This window comes from Cetorhinus maximus, chromosome 18 (genome assembly GCF_964194155.1).
Source record: "Cetorhinus maximus chromosome 18, sCetMax3.hap1.1, whole genome shotgun sequence".
Lineage (NCBI taxonomy): Eukaryota > Metazoa > Chordata > Chondrichthyes > Lamniformes > Cetorhinidae > Cetorhinus > Cetorhinus maximus.
In genome coordinates this window covers 75,022,978-75,040,709 of record NC_135896.1, presented here as the reverse complement: position 1 = coordinate 75,040,709, position 17,732 = coordinate 75,022,978, and the positions used below count along the sequence as shown (strand labels likewise).

General features: G+C 42.5%; 1 long non-coding RNA gene across 1 annotated transcript in view; it reads left to right on the top strand.

The window, feature by feature from the left end:
- LOC144693277 (uncharacterized) overlaps positions 1–14,372 on the top strand; it is a 43,305-nt gene extending 28,933 nt beyond the window's left edge. The window contains exon 2 of the long non-coding RNA XR_013579503.1: positions 13,647–14,372. This is a non-coding gene — a long non-coding RNA (uncharacterized LOC144693277). The remainder of the gene's footprint in view (positions 1–13,646) is intronic.
- The last annotated feature ends 3,360 nt before the right edge of the window (positions 14,373–17,732 follow it).

Below are 17,732 nucleotides of genomic sequence, written 5' to 3'. Positions count from 1 at the left end.
TTATTTTTAAATCTAAAACTAAAACCTTTAGTCTTTCCACCCCACCCCCACTAGAGCTGTACTTTGAATATCCTGTCTTGCATTCTTAATTAGCACTTTTCTCAGACAAAGACCACCACCTTCAACACCTCTTTGACCCTTTTGTCTCTGACATCTTTTGATTATCTGCTCACACCACACCCTCAATGTGTCTCTTCCCCCCCACCCACCTTAAACCAATTTATATTTCTCCCTTGTTGAAACTATGCTTCAGTTCTGCTGAAGGGCCATGAGGGCTCGAAACGTTGACTGATTTCTTCTCCACCGATGCTGCCAGACTTGCTGAGTTTTTCCAGGTAATTCTGTTTTTATTTTGTCATTGTTGTAATGTTGAAACATAGCAGCCAGTTTGCACACAGCACGTTTTTTGCACAAACAGTAATCAGATAATAACCAGATAATCTATTTTAACGATGCTGGTTGATGGATAAGTATTGGCCAGGACATCTATGTGAAATTCCAAGCTTTCGTTCAAAATAATGTCACAGGATCTTTTGTATCCACGTGAAGAGGAAGACAAGGCCTTGGTATATGGTTGTTTAGTACATGATATGCTGCATGAATTTAATCCCATGTCAGCTGAATGATTATCATTAAGCTAAATCCAAATCCTGCTGACAAAATAGTTAAAAATCCCAAACAGAACAATGGATTATTTGCACATTGGGGGCAAATTTTGCAGGATGGGCGGGGGCGCAAAGTAAATACAGGGGATTAATTTAGCCACTGGAGTTGCATCAACATCTGCCTTTCCTGATCAACTAGGATGGATGGACTTGATGACAACCCATGGTTGATTGCAACTGCACTATTTAAAGGTCACTACAAAGATAACAGTTGATGGATTCTTGAAGCAAAAGAAGAGAGGAAACAATTGTCCTAATGGAGTCCTAATGTGGCAAGGCTGCACTTCACAGATGCCTCCCTCAACCTGATGCTGTGGGAAGAAGCATGTCACTGAAAGCAACAAGCGGCTGGAGGTGTGTGGTTTAGTGACCTAATCAGCACAAAAAAGGTGAGTACAGTGGCACATTCAACTACATCCTGATGTGGGTATCGCCCCAACTCCCTCACTCTGCCTTCCTAAGCCTCTTTCTGCACATCACTCCTCCCACCGACTTACCTTGCAGCTGCACCCACCCCTCTGGGTCAGCACACTTGCTCACAATCATCTATCTGTCCATCCTCATCTTAACGTAATGTCACACCTCTCCCTCATAGTCACTATAGTATAACGGATTAATAGTTATGATGTAATAGAGACATCAGCAGTCATGTGCTAGAGACTCTGCAGAGCAGATGGAATAGTCTGTACCCAAGAGATGTACCTACCTGGTAGCTCATCATGTATATAGTGTACTAGTGTAAATAAAGTAATTTTGTAGTAACCTACCAGAGTCAGACCAGAGTTACTAATGGTAAGGTAGGGCACAAGACCAACACACTAAACAGTCACCCTCAACAAATGAAGACTGTTCACCCATCTGTTCAACACATGCTATTACTTTCAGTCATAGGTCTCTGCTTTCCCTCCTTGCAGGGGAAGAGAGCAAACAACACCAGGAAGAGGCAGAAAACTGGTGGTGGTCCGCCAGCAATTCCACTACTAACATCTGCAGAGGAGGACATGCTGGGGATCAGCCAAGTCTCAGCGTGCTTGAGCACCGAAGTTGGGGACCTCACAGTTACCTGGTGAAAGAATGAAATATCATACAGCCACATGGCATACAACTCTCACTCATGTTAACTTAATGTCAGCAGCCAGTGAAATATGATCATGTGCTTAATGAAAAATTCAAATATTCTTGGACAATTCTACCTTCAAAGAAGAGATGGTTTGGACACAGTCAATGTATATTTCCTCAAAGGGGAAAGGTAGGGAAAACAAATCCAGAGTTCTCTGGATGACAAAAGATATAGGGATTAAAGTGAAGATGTCAGATGGACAATACAATGGAGAACCAGGTTCAGGGGGGCAAGTGAAAAAGCAAATAAGAGAAGCAAAGAGGGAATATGAAGAGAGAATGGCAACTAACAAAAAAGGGAACCCCAATGTCTTCTATAGGCATATAAATAGTAAAAAGGGTGGCAAAAGGAGGGGTAGGGCCGATGAGGGAGCAAAAAGGGTATTTACACATGGAGCTAGGGGGCGTAGCTGAGGTATTAAATGAATACTTTGCATCTGACTTTACCAAGGAAAAAGATGCTGCATAGGTCATGGTGAAAAAGAAAGTAACTAATATACTAAAAGATTTTAAAATTGATGAGGAGGAGGCATTAGATAGGCTGTCAGTACTTAAAGTTGATAAAACACAAGAACCGGATGAGATGCATCCAAGGATACTGAGGGAAGTGAGTGTGGAAATTACGGAGGCATGGGTCATAATATTTCAATCTTTCTTAAGCCCAGGGGTGCTGCCAGAGGACTGGAGAATTGTAAATATTACATGCATGTTTAAACAAAGGGTGTAAAGATAAGCCCAGCAACTACGGCCAGTTTAACTTCGGTGGTGGGGAAACTCCTAGAAACAATAATTTGATACAAAATTAATAGTCACATGGACAAATGCAGGCTTATTAAGGAAAGCCAGCACGGATTTCTTAAGTGAAAAAAGTGTTTAACTAGCCTGCTTGAGTTATTTGATGAGGTAACAAGAGAGGGTTGATGAGGGCATTGCTGTTGATGTGGTGTACATAGATTTCCAAAAGGCTTTTGATTCAGTGCTGCACAACTAACTTGTGAGCAAAGTTATAGCTCATGGAATAAAAGAGACAGTAGCAACATGGATACGAAATCAGTTGAGTAACAGGAAATAGACAGTAATGGTTAATGGATGTTTTCCAGCTGGAGGGTTTGTAGTGGAGTTCCAAAGGGGTCAGTGTTGGGATCTTTGCTCTTCCTGATATATATTAATGAACTAGACTTTGATGTACAGGGCACAATTTCAAAATTTGTAGATGATACAAAACTTGGAAGCATTGTGAACTGTGAGGAGGATTGTGTAGAACTTCAAAAGGACATAAGACAAATTGCTGGAATGAGTGGAGAAGTGGCAGATTAAGTTCAATGTGGAGTCATAGAGGTCTACAGCACAGAAGAAGACCCTTTGGCCTATTGAGTCTGTGCAGGTCAAACAAGTACCTAACTATTCTACTCCCATTTTCCAGCACCAGCCCGTAGCCTTGTGTGCCATGGCATTGTAAGTGCACATCCAAATATTTCTAAAATGTTATCAGGGTTTCTGCCTCTACCATCCTTTCAGGCAGTGAGTTCCAGATTCCCTCCATCCTCTGGGTGAAAAAGTTCTTTCTCATGTCCCCTCTAAACCTCCTGCCCCTTAACTTAAATCTATGTCCCCTGGTTATTGATCCCTCCACCAAGGGGAAAAGTTCCTTCCTGTCTATGCCCCTCATAATTTTCTACACCTCAATCATGTCCCCCCTCAATCTCCTCTGCTCCAGGGAAAATAACCCCAGTCTATCCAATCTCTCCTCATAACTAAAACTCTCCAGCCCGGGCAACATCCTGGTAAATCTCCTCTGCACTCTCTCTAGTGCAATCACATCCTTCCTATAATGTGGATTCCAGAACTGCACGCAATACTCTAGCTGTGGCCTAACCAGCATTTTATACAGTTCCAGCATAACCTCCCTGCTCTTATATCCTATGCCTCGTCTAATAAAGACAAGTATCCCATATGTCTTCTTAACCACCTTATCTACCTGTCCTGCTACTTTAAGGGACCAGTGGATATGCACATCAAGGTCCCTCTGATCCTTGGTACTTCCCAGGGTCCTACCATTCAGCATGTATTCCCGTGCCTTGTTTGTCCTGCCCAAGTGTATCACCTCACACTTATCCGGATTAAATTCCATTTGCCACTGATCAGCCCATCTGGCCAGTCTGTTTATATCCTCCTGTAATCTAAGGCGATCCTCCTCACTATTTACCACCCCACCAATTTTCGTGTCATTCGCGAACTTACTGATCAACTCTCCTACGTTCAAGTCTAAATTGTTTATATATACCACAAACAGCAAGGGACCCAACACCGATCCCTTTGGAACCCCACTAGACACTGGAGAAATGTGAAGTGGTTCATTTGGTAGAAAGAACATGGAGAGACAATGCAAAATAAAGAGTATAATTCTAAAAGAGTTGCAGGAGCAGAGGAACTTGGGTGTATATGTGAATAAATCATTGAAAGTGGCCGGACAGGTCGAGTGCATGTTTAATAAAATACACAGTATCCTAGGCTTTATTAATAGAGGAATAGGATACAAGGGCAAGGAGGTTATGTTGAACTTGTAACAGACTCTAGTTTGGCCTCGGCTGGAATATTACATCCAGTTCTGGGTGCTGCACTTTAGGAAAGATGTGAAAACATTGGATAAAGTGCAGAAAAGATTCACGAGAATGGTTCCAGGGATGAGGAATTTCAGTTACGAAGATAGATTGGAGAAGTTGGGACTGTTTTCCTTGGAGAAGATAAGGATGAGAGGAGACTTGATAGACGTATTCAAAATCATGAGGGGTCAGGACAGAATATTTAGGGAGAAACTGTTCCCACTTGTGGCAGGATTGAGAACGAGAAGGCACACATTTAAAGTAATTGGCAAAAGAAATAAAAGTGACATGAAAAAACTTTCATGCAGCTAGTGGTTAAGGTCTGGAATGCACTACCTGAGGATGTGGTGCAGGCAGGTTCAATCAAGGCATTCAAAAGGGAATTTGACTGTTATCTGAAAAGGAAGAATATGCAGGGAGAAGGCAGGGGAATGGCACTAGCTGAATTGCTCATTTGGAGATCTGGTGCAGACACAAAAGGGTCTGGCACATAAAGGGTTAACATGGGACTGAGTATAGTACTGCCCACACAGTGATGTAAGAGAACACATGACCTGCACCTAGGGGTCAGTGTAGTGTTGGATAGAGCCCTGTGTAGAAGCAAGCATGGAGACAGCTCCCAGCTTGAACCTTTACTGTACCTATGTATATAGTTTCAATATTGAACTACCTAAGACTATGAATACTTTAATAAGATCTAATGAACTATTCCAACGCCTTACAACATAGTGGCAGCGAATGCAACAACTCAAAACCTCATAGAAGAAAAATCCTGGAAAACTGAAGGAAAAATCAAAGAAGCTTTTTGACCTGAAGAAAATTTCAAGAAGTGAGGGTGCAGAAGGAAATTGCCAACCACCAGAGAAAAGCTCCAAAGAAAGGTTTGGAAGCTGAAGGCAGAAATTAAATTCATCATTGCAGCAGAAGATGCCATTGAATTTTCTAAAAATCCACCTTCAATACTCATAGAGTGTGCAAAGTCAGCAGGCCTAGCAGGGGTGAGCTAAAGAATTTAAAATTCCTGGACATCATAAGTCGTGAAAAAAGTTAAATACTGCAGTGATCAGAAATTGTTTAAATTGCAGTACGAGAAAACTGATTCATGAGTAGGCACCTGACCACATGGTAGCCAAGCTCACTCCGAACAAAGAAAAAGAAGTTAATTAAACATTAATCGCGACTGAGTAGGCAGCTTTAAAAACCTAGCAAAAGCTGAGATTTGATGTTTTCAAGACCTGAGAACATTGTGTTAAAGCAGGAAGAATGCTAAGCAGTCAATCCAGGTAGCCATTGTTGAAAAACACAAATTGCGAATGCCATCGCTGTGGGAGTCCACCTAAATCAGCAAGAGCAGGAAAATCCTTTGCGAAGAAGCATATGGCAGCACCATCTTGGATCTTTGGAATCCTAAGGCTGAACCTGCAATTTAAAATTTTAACCATGGATCAGAAATCCACCCTTCCAGATCAATTTGGACTTATCCAAGGCCCAGATCAATCACAAAATTGAGCACTGTGGAGAATGAGATTCCTTAGATATAAGATTGCTTCAGGTCTGGATAAAAAGACAGAAGCTGAACAAATTAACTCACTGCATTATTTGGTAGGCCCGATAACCAACAATTGCTAGGCACGGAATCAACGAATCATCTGCAAAATGTGATGACGTTTTAAAATCATTCAATGCTTATTTTAACTTCAGAAGGAACAAAATACTTGAAAGGGCTAAATTGAATAAACGTGTCCAGTAGCCAGGAGAACCTGCCAATTTCTTCATTACCGAGCTGTACAGAATGGCTGAAAGCTGTGATTATGGTGACCTGATATCTGAGCTGATCAGCGATTCAATAGTTATAGGAATGGCGGATGACACACTCTCAGACCTGCTTCAAGTGAAAGAAGATCTAACCCTTGAGAAAGCCATCCAGATTGTCAGGCAATCTGAAATTCGTTTGCAGCACAGATCTATATTAAGGGGAGAAAGCAAACTGCGGTACAAAGTAAACCCCATTGTCCAGTTAGTGAAACAGCACAGAGGGAGGGACACTCCAGGCCAAGGGAAGCAATACCCTGACTGACCACTAAAGTGACCATGCTAGCTCTGTGGAGAAAAGTGCCTCCACAGGTGTGATCAATATCCAGCAACTTCAGGCCAACGCTTTCAATGTAATCGAAACTGTGCAAGGCCAATACATCAAAATGCACAGAAGATCCCAAGAGAATTCACAAGGTTGAGACAGCACATCAAGAGGACACACAACCATGCTTCTTGTGTGAGGTTAAAGATCCTGTAATTTCGTTCTGAAATGCAGATATCTCGGTTAATGGACATCTCACAAACTTTAAATTAGATCCAGGGGCCAGTGTTATGTTTCTATTGGACAAAGAACCGTGGCTGAGAGACCTCTGACCAAGACTAACAGACTTACCACTTTATGGGCCAGGAGGAATCAGTCATGGGCATGATTCTGAAACCATTAAGGTATGGCGGCAAACAAATCTTCAAGCTGATGTACTTCATCCGCAAACAATCTTTTTCTCTCTTGAGCAGAGGTACCTGTTTAGCCCCGAATCTCCTCAGAATGGCAGAAGATGTCAAGACAATCACTGTAATAAATTATATAGAACTGCAAGTTCCCAAGAGCTCCAACAAGAAAGATTCTCTTGACTGGGACTTCAGCTCTGAGTTGTCTTCTCCCTTTGCAAAGCAAGATAGTCTACTTTTGTTGCAGGATGCCAAAAGCACCTCATTGGTCAGACCAGCCAATGGACTGACGATTACGACGACACCAAGTAGATGACAGTCAAGAGGAACTAGCAGCGAGAACAGCCTCAACTTCCGGCTCCGATGCCAGTTGGAGTGATAAACCCTAAGACCACAGAGCAGACAGAGCCAGCATGACAGTGCACAAATGATGCTGGAACCGAGTAGCAGTCATCCAACAGCACACCACACAGCCGTACGCAAAGATAAGCTCACTACCAAGTCACAACCTCACATCAGGAAGAGCCATCTTCCATCCCAGTGTATGTTAGGGTGAGCCACATGAAGGAAGAAGAGAAATAAACGCTATAGAGACAAGCCCAGAGTATGTCCAGCCCGTAAAGAGTGGGATAAACCAACCGCCATCCATCATTGCAATTGGGGAATAGACAAAGAGCTATTCAATGCCAAAGAATGGAAAAAGAGAATTAAAAGACACCCAGATGACAAAACAAGCTCTCGTTCAACAAAATTTACCTGTGGTGAAAGGGCCTACCGCTCCTCCGGCAGTATTGAGAACAAGATATGGAAGGGTTATAAGGCCTCCAGACTGCCTGAACCTATGAACTGAGAGACTTCAGGGGGGTGATGCGGTAGTTGTAACGAAGTAATACATGGGGTAAACTGGGATAACTTGTAAGTATGTTGGATAAAGTCTTAGGGGGAGGTGTAGTATAAGGGTTTGGCACATGAAGGGTTAACTTGGGACTGACTATAGTGCCACCCACACAGTAATTTATGAGAACACATGATCTGCACCTGGGGGTCAGTGTAGTGTTGGACAGAGCCCTGTGTAGAAGCAAGCATGGAGACAGCTCCTAGCTTAGACCTTTACTGTATATAGTTTCTAGTAGTTAATAAATACTTACCATTGAACTACCTGCCACCATGAATACCTTAATAAGATCTGTGGAACTCTGCCCAACGCTTTACAACAATGATGGGCTGAATGGCGTCCTTCTGCGCTGTAACAAGTCTGTGATTCTGTAATTCATGTCTTTGATCTCCCACAGGGCCATCAAGCATACTGTAGGAACTGATCCAAGTGGATGCAAATCCTCCTCAGAGGAGGCCACACACATTCTGAGGGTGCATCATCATAGGAGCTGTGCAAACTATGCACCAGCTTGGTAGGACCAGTAAGGCACATAGCTGGGTTTTCACCTGGTGTCTCTCACATCACAAGTGAGCAAGAATAAGATGGTGAAGGCAGGGTCGGTGGTGGAGAGACTGCCTCAGAGAACACAGGATGCTCCACGTTCTGCTCAGTTGGATGAAGATGCTGAATCTTGGGGGCCATCCAGAAAGAGATGATGATTGCACAATGTTCAGCACCATTTGCGACTCCTCAGATACTGAAGCAGTCCATGTTCAAGTGCAGCAAGACCTGGACAATATCCAGGCTTGGGCTGACAAGTGGCAAGTAACATTCGCGCCACACAAGTGTCAGGCAATGATCATCTCTAACAAGAGAGAATCTAACCATCGCCCCTTGACATTCAATGGCATTACCATCACTGAATCCCCCACTATCAACATCCTGGAGGTTACCATTGACCGGAAATTGAACTGGACTAGCCATATAAATACCGTGACTACAAGAGCAGGTCAGAGGCTAGGAATCCTGTGATGAGTAACTCACCTCCTGACTCCCCAAAGCCTGTTCATCATCTACAAGGCATAAGTCAGGAGTGTGATGGAAAACCCCCCACTTGCCTGGATGAGTGCAGCTCCCACAACACTCAAGAAGCTTGACACTGTCCAGGACAAAGCAGCCCGCTTGATTGGCACTACATCAACAAACATTCACTCCCTCTACCACCAACACACAATAGCAGCAGTGTGTACCATCTACAAGATGCACTGCAAGAATTCACCAAGGCTCCTTCGACAGCACCTTCCAAACCCACGACCACTACCACGTTGAAGGACAAGGGCAGCAGATAGATGGGAACACCACCAGCTGGAAGTTCCCCTCCAAGTCACTCACCATCCTGACTTGGAAATATATTGCTGTTCCTTCACTTGTCGCTGGGTCAAAATCCTGGAATTCCCTTCCTAACATCACTACCTACACCACATGGACTGCAGTGGTTCAAGAAGGCAGCTCACCATTAGCTTCTCATGGGTAACTAGGAATGGCAATAAATGCAGGCCCAGCCAGCGAAGCCTACATCCCGTGAATGAATTAAAAAAAGAGGATACTTCTGGAACAGCAGCAAAGAATGTCCATTGCACAGACAGGCTTTCCAACCACAATGTGCACACTTGCAGAGAGATTGGAGGAGTCCCTCTCGAACATGAGGTACATAATTGTGTGATGTGTTTGTCCACCATGGCAATCAAACGGGTGCATGCAGACCCTAATCAATGGCTTACATGCTCTGTATTCCACTTTAAATAGGATTGATGAAACACTAGCCTTGGCCATTCAGCACCCAGTGAAATTCTCTCCAGCTCATTGCTAGTACAGAAAGTGGGTGGGTCATGAGAAGGCCATGTGGTGCAGAACCAACAGCATACCATGATCATTTTGGAGACCCTGGCTGGTGAGTATTGAAGGGCACTTTCGGATCTATCAAAGCATCCGAAATGCTTCTTCAGCATGGCGACTGCTAGTTCAATTACTTTTTCCGTCTTCATATGGCTTTGGTTATAGTGCTCTTGGGCCTCATTGATTGTCATCAGCCATGTTTTACGCGCGCAGCCGTAGTCTCCAAGTAGCCAGCCGGTGAATATGTTCTGAGGTGCAAAGAGTGTGGGACAAAAGCATTATTGCTGCGCTCTGAAAATCCTGTGCATAACTGCATAATCATCTTTTTGTGGTTCCACATCAGCTGTATATTGATGGAGTGGAAGCTCTTACAGTTCACATGCACCCCTGGGTGATCTGGGGAGTTCATTGATTGCCACATGCATGCAGTTGATGGCATCCTGAACCTGATGGAAACCATCCAGAAATGCAAACCTGAACAGTGCTGTCATCATTGGGTTCAAAGTGTACATAACTGGCAAACATGGGATCAATCACCTGTGCGGTGTATTTGTGGGCAGCAAACTGCGAGATCCTGCCAATGTCTCCTGCTGACCCCTGGAAGCCTGCTTCTAGCAGGCTACATTTGTCTGGCAGCACCTGACACAAGTCCCTAAGCCACTGGTGTTCAGACTTGCTCAGGAAGCTGATCCTTTGCCTGTACGCTGTGTTGTGGGTACCACCTCCTGTGACATGCACAACTCTGTTTACCTCCTCTTTCCTGTGGAATGACAGGTCTATGACAAAGTTGATACTGCTCCAGCTGCTTGTCCCCTGTTGCTGGTGCTCTTCCTGCTGGTCATCTTGGAACTCATCTGAGGTCCAACCTGAAACAGCATAAGTGGTACCCATACTGATCTGATTTATCAGACAGGCAAGGTCCCAACTAGTGAAAGTCACCTCCAAAATAATGAAAATGACCTCCAAAGTAGTAGCAATCACCTATGAAGTAGTGACAGTAAGCTTTCAGAAAAGTAATGAGAACAAAAACCTTAGGCACAAATTCAGCTGTGAGGTTTCAGTACTTATGGGAATTTCTGATTGTTGTTTCTTCAGCCACGTTAACTGCCGCTGTGGTCTTGGCTTTGCTTTCACTGGCGAATTCCAGGAATCCTGAGGAACATTTGTACTCACAGTTAAAGTTGAAAACTCATTAAAAATGCTCTTGATCACCTATATGTAAATTGGCGATCTGCCTCTCCTGAGAGGACTTTCCACATGCAGTCAAATGTGCTGCAGTGAAATGCAGGGGTTGGCAAGTTGGCACAGCTTCCCAATGTATTGTCAATTTTAGAGCTCTTAAACCATTCCCCCTTCCGCCCCACAAAATACACTCGCCTTTGGAGGCTAGAATTCCCCCATTACTTCATTTGTATAATTTTTAATGAAGAGTTTGAAGAACTTGTACAATGCACGTCTTTTCCATGGAACAGCTACAAATGCAGGTTTATATAAATTCAGTGGACGGAAGTGATACAGTTACTCTAGTCTGCTGTGCCTTGAGTTCTGGGATGTGACAGTTTCCGAACCGATACACACCACTAATCATCTGAGCCAGCTGATGTAGGCACCAGATGGAGGTGCAGGGAACTAGAGAAAGTTATCTAAATTTCACACACTCCCAATGACAGATTGAGTGTGGCAGCAGGCTATCCAACTAACCTTTCTGAACTGTATATAATTCAACAGATCTGAAGTAAAGAATAAAATATATTAAATAAGGCAAAAACGTTGAAAGTAGAATTCACATAAATTAAAAATTCTTTTTTTGCATTTCGTTAGAGTGGAAAAAATATAAACACACTATTTTATTGTGTTGCTGAAATTTTCATGAAGTTCTCAATCCTTTGTTGAAGGCCTTCTAAAAGTCATAAAGTGGATGAACCACACAATAAAATATTTCACTTTTAACCTCAAGGGTATAATTTATGGAGCATTATTGATTTATTTTATTTTGACAAAATTTAAGCCTAATGCTAAATAAACAATAAAATGCTTAGCTGAGGAAATGTTATGAAAATGTAGAAAAGTTAAGCATTAAATTAGGACACTGCAGCTGCTTTCAGATTTGTTGGGGTCAAGACATTTAAATAGGCTTGAAAGAAAAAAGACGCATTTATACAGTGCTTTTCATGACCTCAGGAAGGCCAAAAATACATTACAGCCAATGAAATACTTTTGAAGCATAGTCACTGTTGTAGGAAATACAGCAGACAATTTGTGCACATCAAGCTGCTAAAAACAGCAGTGTGATATTGACCAACGGTATAAGGGATAAATATTGACCAGGAAATGAGAGAAATCGTCTGCTCTTCTATGAAGTAGTGACATGGGATCTTTTCCATCATCCCGAAAGGGCAAAAGGAACCTCGATTTCTCACTTGAAAGATGAAACCTCCAATAGTGCACTGTCCTGCAGTAGCAGTGCTTCCCCCCCTAGATTTTGCACTCGTGTCAAGTTGGATTTGAATCTGCACCGTTTTGACTTGAATGGGAGTTATACCAACTGAGTCGTAGGTGACACCCAGTAGCAACCAGGTACAGATACTGCCCAATCATATCCACCTTTCAGCTTGATTCAGTTTTTAACCACATCGGATAGAACAATAAGACATTTAAATGTAAAGATGCTCGACTCAGTAGAAAATTGAGCTATTTTACCTACTGCATTGGAGAATGGTAACAGATGGTAGGCCATAACCCTAATAACGTAACATGTCTGTAAAGTCAATTATGTTTATCTACAGAATGCATTCAAAAGACAGATCATTTGCGAGAGTACCCTGTATACAAGAAATATGATAAGGAGGTTACTGAAGTGAAATTTCAACATATTGGTGGGGCGAGAGCTGCCTCAGGGAGCTGAAGACTTCAAAGCAATTAAATAAAGATTTTAAAATCATGAAAAAATTGTCCAATCAGTTACCTGAACATATGCATGTTAAAAATTCTGTCCATAAATTATTTTCCTTTCATTTAATACAAAGTCCGCCTGGCAGATTCACCCGTCCGCCAACCGTAAGGTTGGAGGGACCATGAAAAATCGGAGACAACTGGAACTTCAACAACTTTAATTGTCTTAATTGTCGGTGGGTGCACTTCCAACATTTGTGCATGCCCCCGACACTTGCACGCGCCCGATCAAAATATTGCGCGAATTCGGGATGACGTTGGGACGCTCGCCTGATGACATCTCGCGCGATTTCACATCTGATCAGGTCAGGTGCGCACCTGCACGCCAACCTAAAAATTCTGCCCATAGCATTTGGTCCCACATCCAAACCAGTGATATAGATTGCAAATAGCTGGGGCCCAAGCCTTGCAGTCTAGTTACAGTCTGCCAACCTCAGAATAACATTATGTCAATCATAAACCAGTGTGTTTATTCTTAATATGTTTTCCGTCCGTTAACCAATCTTCAATCCATGCCAGTATATTACCCCCAATCCCATGTGCTCTAATTTTGTTTACTAACCTCTTATGTGGAACCTTTTCAAAAACCTTCTGAAAATCCAAATACAGTACATCTACTGGTTCTCCCTTATCTATTCTGCTAGCTACAGCTTCAAACAATTCTATCAGGTTTGTCAAACATGATTTCCCTTTCATAAATCTATGTTGACTGCCCAGTTCTACCATTATTTTCAAAGTGTCCAGTTTATACATCTTTCATAGTACTCTAGTGTTTTCCTTACTAATATCATCTGCTGCTGAATCTGGTAACTGATTACAAAAGATTGAACATTATGTCAATCATAAACCAGTGAGATCACAGAAATGCTTACAAAATGTCTAATATGCACGTTGGCATGTAGTAAATTCCTGTAAACCATCTGCAAACAACACAGGTCCATAATCATTTCTGTTCCATGTAAAGTTGTGGTTTTCTTCTTCAACAGTCTTATTATAAATACACATTACATGTAATTCAAAGATGATAATGAAAGTATCTCTTTTCCACAGATGAACTCTCAACATCCCGTATTGAGTTGCTGCATATGATGCCATCACGGTTTCTGAGGACAACAGGAAAGGTTATTGATGACTCACAGAAGACACTATTCTAATAGCCACAGAATTGAAGTCTACATGGGCAACTGTGCTGCTGAGGAATATAACACTGTAACATATCTGGATCATCCACATGGATTGTCTCTGGACTATACTTTGCCAGCCAAAGATTATTACTGTAATGGGCCTAGGATTCATTGATCAACATCCCAGCCTCACACCTGGGGAACACTAGAGGCAGCACTGCAAAAAATCCAGCATGCAGTGCTACGACCATATTGTATGACGGTGTACATTTAGCCTGACAGAAATGGCAGACAACATCTGTATTTGTCACCTCAGTTCTCAGAAATGGCAGCTTCATATAGCAACTCAGATTAATTCCCTAGTCAAACTACTCAGTAAACATGTAAAACCAGCAGGCCTCTGCCCTTGAGCTCCAGGATGTGGCTATTCAGAGTTTTCAAACTCTCTGAAAGCCATTCTGCAGGGATTGCAAGCCAAACTGTCCCTACCCGCCAAACCAGACAAATGGATGATCTTTTGAGTGATGGGTCCTCCTACAGCTTCATAGCCAATCCTATATCAATATGGGAATTAAATATAGTTTCAATATATATTTCTCACAACATTCCCAACACAATGGATATTAAGATATTTATACATATTTATACTGAAGTATTAAAAAAATGGTGAAGTGAGCCTTTGTAAAGATGTTTTATTCTTAGGGTTTTTTCTTTTTGTGACATTCTGCAGTGAGGTTGGCTACACTGTTGTGCAATGTGTGGAAATAAAAAAATATTTATTTACTTGTAAACTATCTGTTTCCTTAACAAAATGGTTTAATTTGATCACTTCTACATCTGACATTGTCCTTTTACTTGCATTCTCAGAAACATGTGCTGAGGTTTTTCTTCCCCCTGCAACATGCAAACCTCAGTGTTAGGTACATTCAACAGATAAGACGTCTGTTTCTTCCTGGTGTTGCTTTCATAAACACATTCATGTAGAGAATAACTTAAGACTCTGCTGAATTTTGCATCTCTTTTTTTTTGTTTAAGAATGTTATAAATGCAAATATCCCTTAGCTGCCCAAATATGTCACCCATGCAATATTGAGTAAATACATTTGCATGAAATGTGGGAGCAATGTAACTAACATTCAATCATGTTGTCTCATAATGTATTGTCGTGCATAAAGACTTCACACAGGAAATTGCTGACTCATGGCGCAGGATTATCTGTTTGTCAGGTGGGCGTGGCTGGGAAAAGGTCCATGCCCACGATCGGCCCCCGACCGTGAATTCACGCTGGCTGACCAATTAACGGCTAGCCAGCGTGAAAAGCACGCTGAAATGCTCAGCGCTGCTGGGATGGGGGCGGGAGGAGGGTGAGCGCAGAAGTCTGCACACACATGGGGGAGCACGTGCTGAAAGCTCCCTAAGGGCACAGAGCTGCCTCAGGGAGCTGGAGAATTGGAGAAATGAAAATAAAGATTTTAAAGATTATATAAACATGTCCCCACATGTGACTCAGTCACATGAAGAGGGACATGTTTAAAATGATGGTGAAAAATATTTAATGGATTTTTATTTACTGTTGAAAACCTCATCCCACCCGTGGATGAGGTTTCATTAAAAATGCAAAGGCCACCTGCTAACCTAATGGTTAAACGGGCAGCGAAAAATAGAATTAATTAATTGCTTAAGGGCCTTAATAGGCCTCTCAATTGTTGGCAGGCATGCTGCCAACTCTGGCGTGTTCCCACCAACCAAAAGATCACGAGAGTGCACGATGATGTTGGGACGCTTGCCCGACATTATCACGCGTGATTTTACGCCCGATTGGGTCAGGCGTGCGCCCGCCCGATGAACATGAAATCCTACCCACATTGGTGACCTTGATCATGTCTTTTTGATGTACGTTGTCATGGACAGAATTTGCGTTTTACTGCCCGTAATCAATATGTTTGTACGTAAAAGGTGTGTGTTTTCTTACCCTCAGAGTGACTGTCCCAATTTAAATATACCCAGCAGGAATATTTTTGTGAGTTTAAAAAAATAAGCAGGCTATTTATTATCACACACTTGCCCTGGATGTTTAAGACGTGATGTCTCACTCACTTTACTCACACTACCACACAAAGATTAGATACAGATGAAGGTAAAACAATACAATTTATGAATGTCTTAGTCTCTTTCGTGGCAGGCCTGTAGTTTCTTAGATGAATTGATGCTTTAGTTGAAGTGAAGATCCTGTAAAGTAGAAGATTCTCAGTAAGCCGAGTGGCTTCTTGTAGTTGAATTTCCAGGAAATTGGTTCTCAGGTGAACTTGGGAGTTGGAACAGGTTGGGGTGGATTGGACTGCAGGGGTTGTCATTCTCCCACTTCCAAGGTATTGTGGCTTATTATCTTGGCTGCTTAGATGACTCGCAGCTGCTCTGATGGTTTTCTAATGGAACTCTGTCCGCAGAACAGCTTCTGCTGTTATTTTAAAAGCAGGCAATAAAATGGCTTCTTCGCCATATGACTTGTATAAATTCAAAGTCATTTTTCCAAAAAAAAAGGGTAGTGTGTTGATTACACATCTGGGCCAGGATTTCCTGGTTGGCGAGCGGGGGCGGGGGCGGTTGCCGCTCACCAACCCATAAAATGACGTGGGATGATATCGGGTGGAACTCCCGACGTCACCCCGCCTCATTTCAATTTTCAGGTCGGCGGGGGCTCAGCCGAATCAGCTGTGCACCTGCCGACCTGTCAATGGCCTATTGAGACCATTGACAAAGTAATTAACATGATTAGTGGACCTGCCCATTCAACCTTAAGGTTGGTGGACAGGCCGGGAGCCCTAGTGGGCATTGGAAAAAGCATGAAACCTCATCCACAGGCGGGATGAGGTTTCATGTAGGTTTTTAAAAATTTAATAAAAGTGTATTTAAAAGTGAAAGACATGTTCCAACTCATGTGACAATGTCACATGAGGGGACATGTCAGGGAAATTTGTTTTTTCTGTTTTTAAGATTTTTTATTTTGGAGCTGATCTCCCTGAGGCAGCACTTAGCCTCAGGGAGATGAGTGCGCTCTATTGCGCGCATGCGTGAAAGAGCGCACTCTCGGCTCAGGGAATTCCCCCCTGTCCGCACAGGGAGCGCATAGCACTTCCTTGTAGACATCACGCTGGGCAGGCCTTAATTGGCCTGCCCGCGCAAAATGGCGGCCCGCCCCCAATCAGAGGCGCACCTGCTCCTTAACTTCCCCCCCCCCCAACGAGGGGGAAAATTCTGTCCTTTGTGTTGTCGTTTGAAACCTTGAAATTCACCCAGTCTAGTTTGGATGAGGGACATTCATACTATAATGGAAAGCTGATGGGATCCATTCACATTCATCTAAAACACATTCAACATTGTTTTGTCCATGGTGTGAATGTCCATATTTAATTAGGTATTTTCTTGAAACTCAGGACTGTCTGGAGTTCGAAATACCAATGGTCACATGATTTTCAGCAGCCATTTCAATGGTCTGTGTTCAAATTTAGTATTGTCTGGACGTTCATAATGTGACAACATACTTAATGATTCTAGTGGAGACATTAAACAGTAATCAGATGCAAGAACACAAGTCAATCTTTTTTGGCACTGAGACAAAGAGAAATGTCCCTAAAGTTACACCTGCTGAGATCAAATATCTCACCACAGACAGAGGATTGAACTTGGGACCTTCCCAGCATGTAAGTTCAGTAGTACGCCAAAAAGCTAATTTACCCATTAAGCCATCGGGGTAGGAGAAAGTTCTTCATAAAAGAACATTTTTAAGAAACTGGTCCAAATTTTATTTTATAATGTAGAGCTTGTTAGGAGTTTAGTAATACCAGAAATTACACCTCATTTAAAGAGACAAGAAAGTCTTGGAGTACTTTGTCTGAAAAATTTAATTATAAAAATATTACTCGTTTAAATTTCAGGTCTCCATTCCTCCATAGCCATTAGAGTAGCTCCCTTCATATTTTGTGCTCATCGAAAAGAATGTTATTAAGTTTTG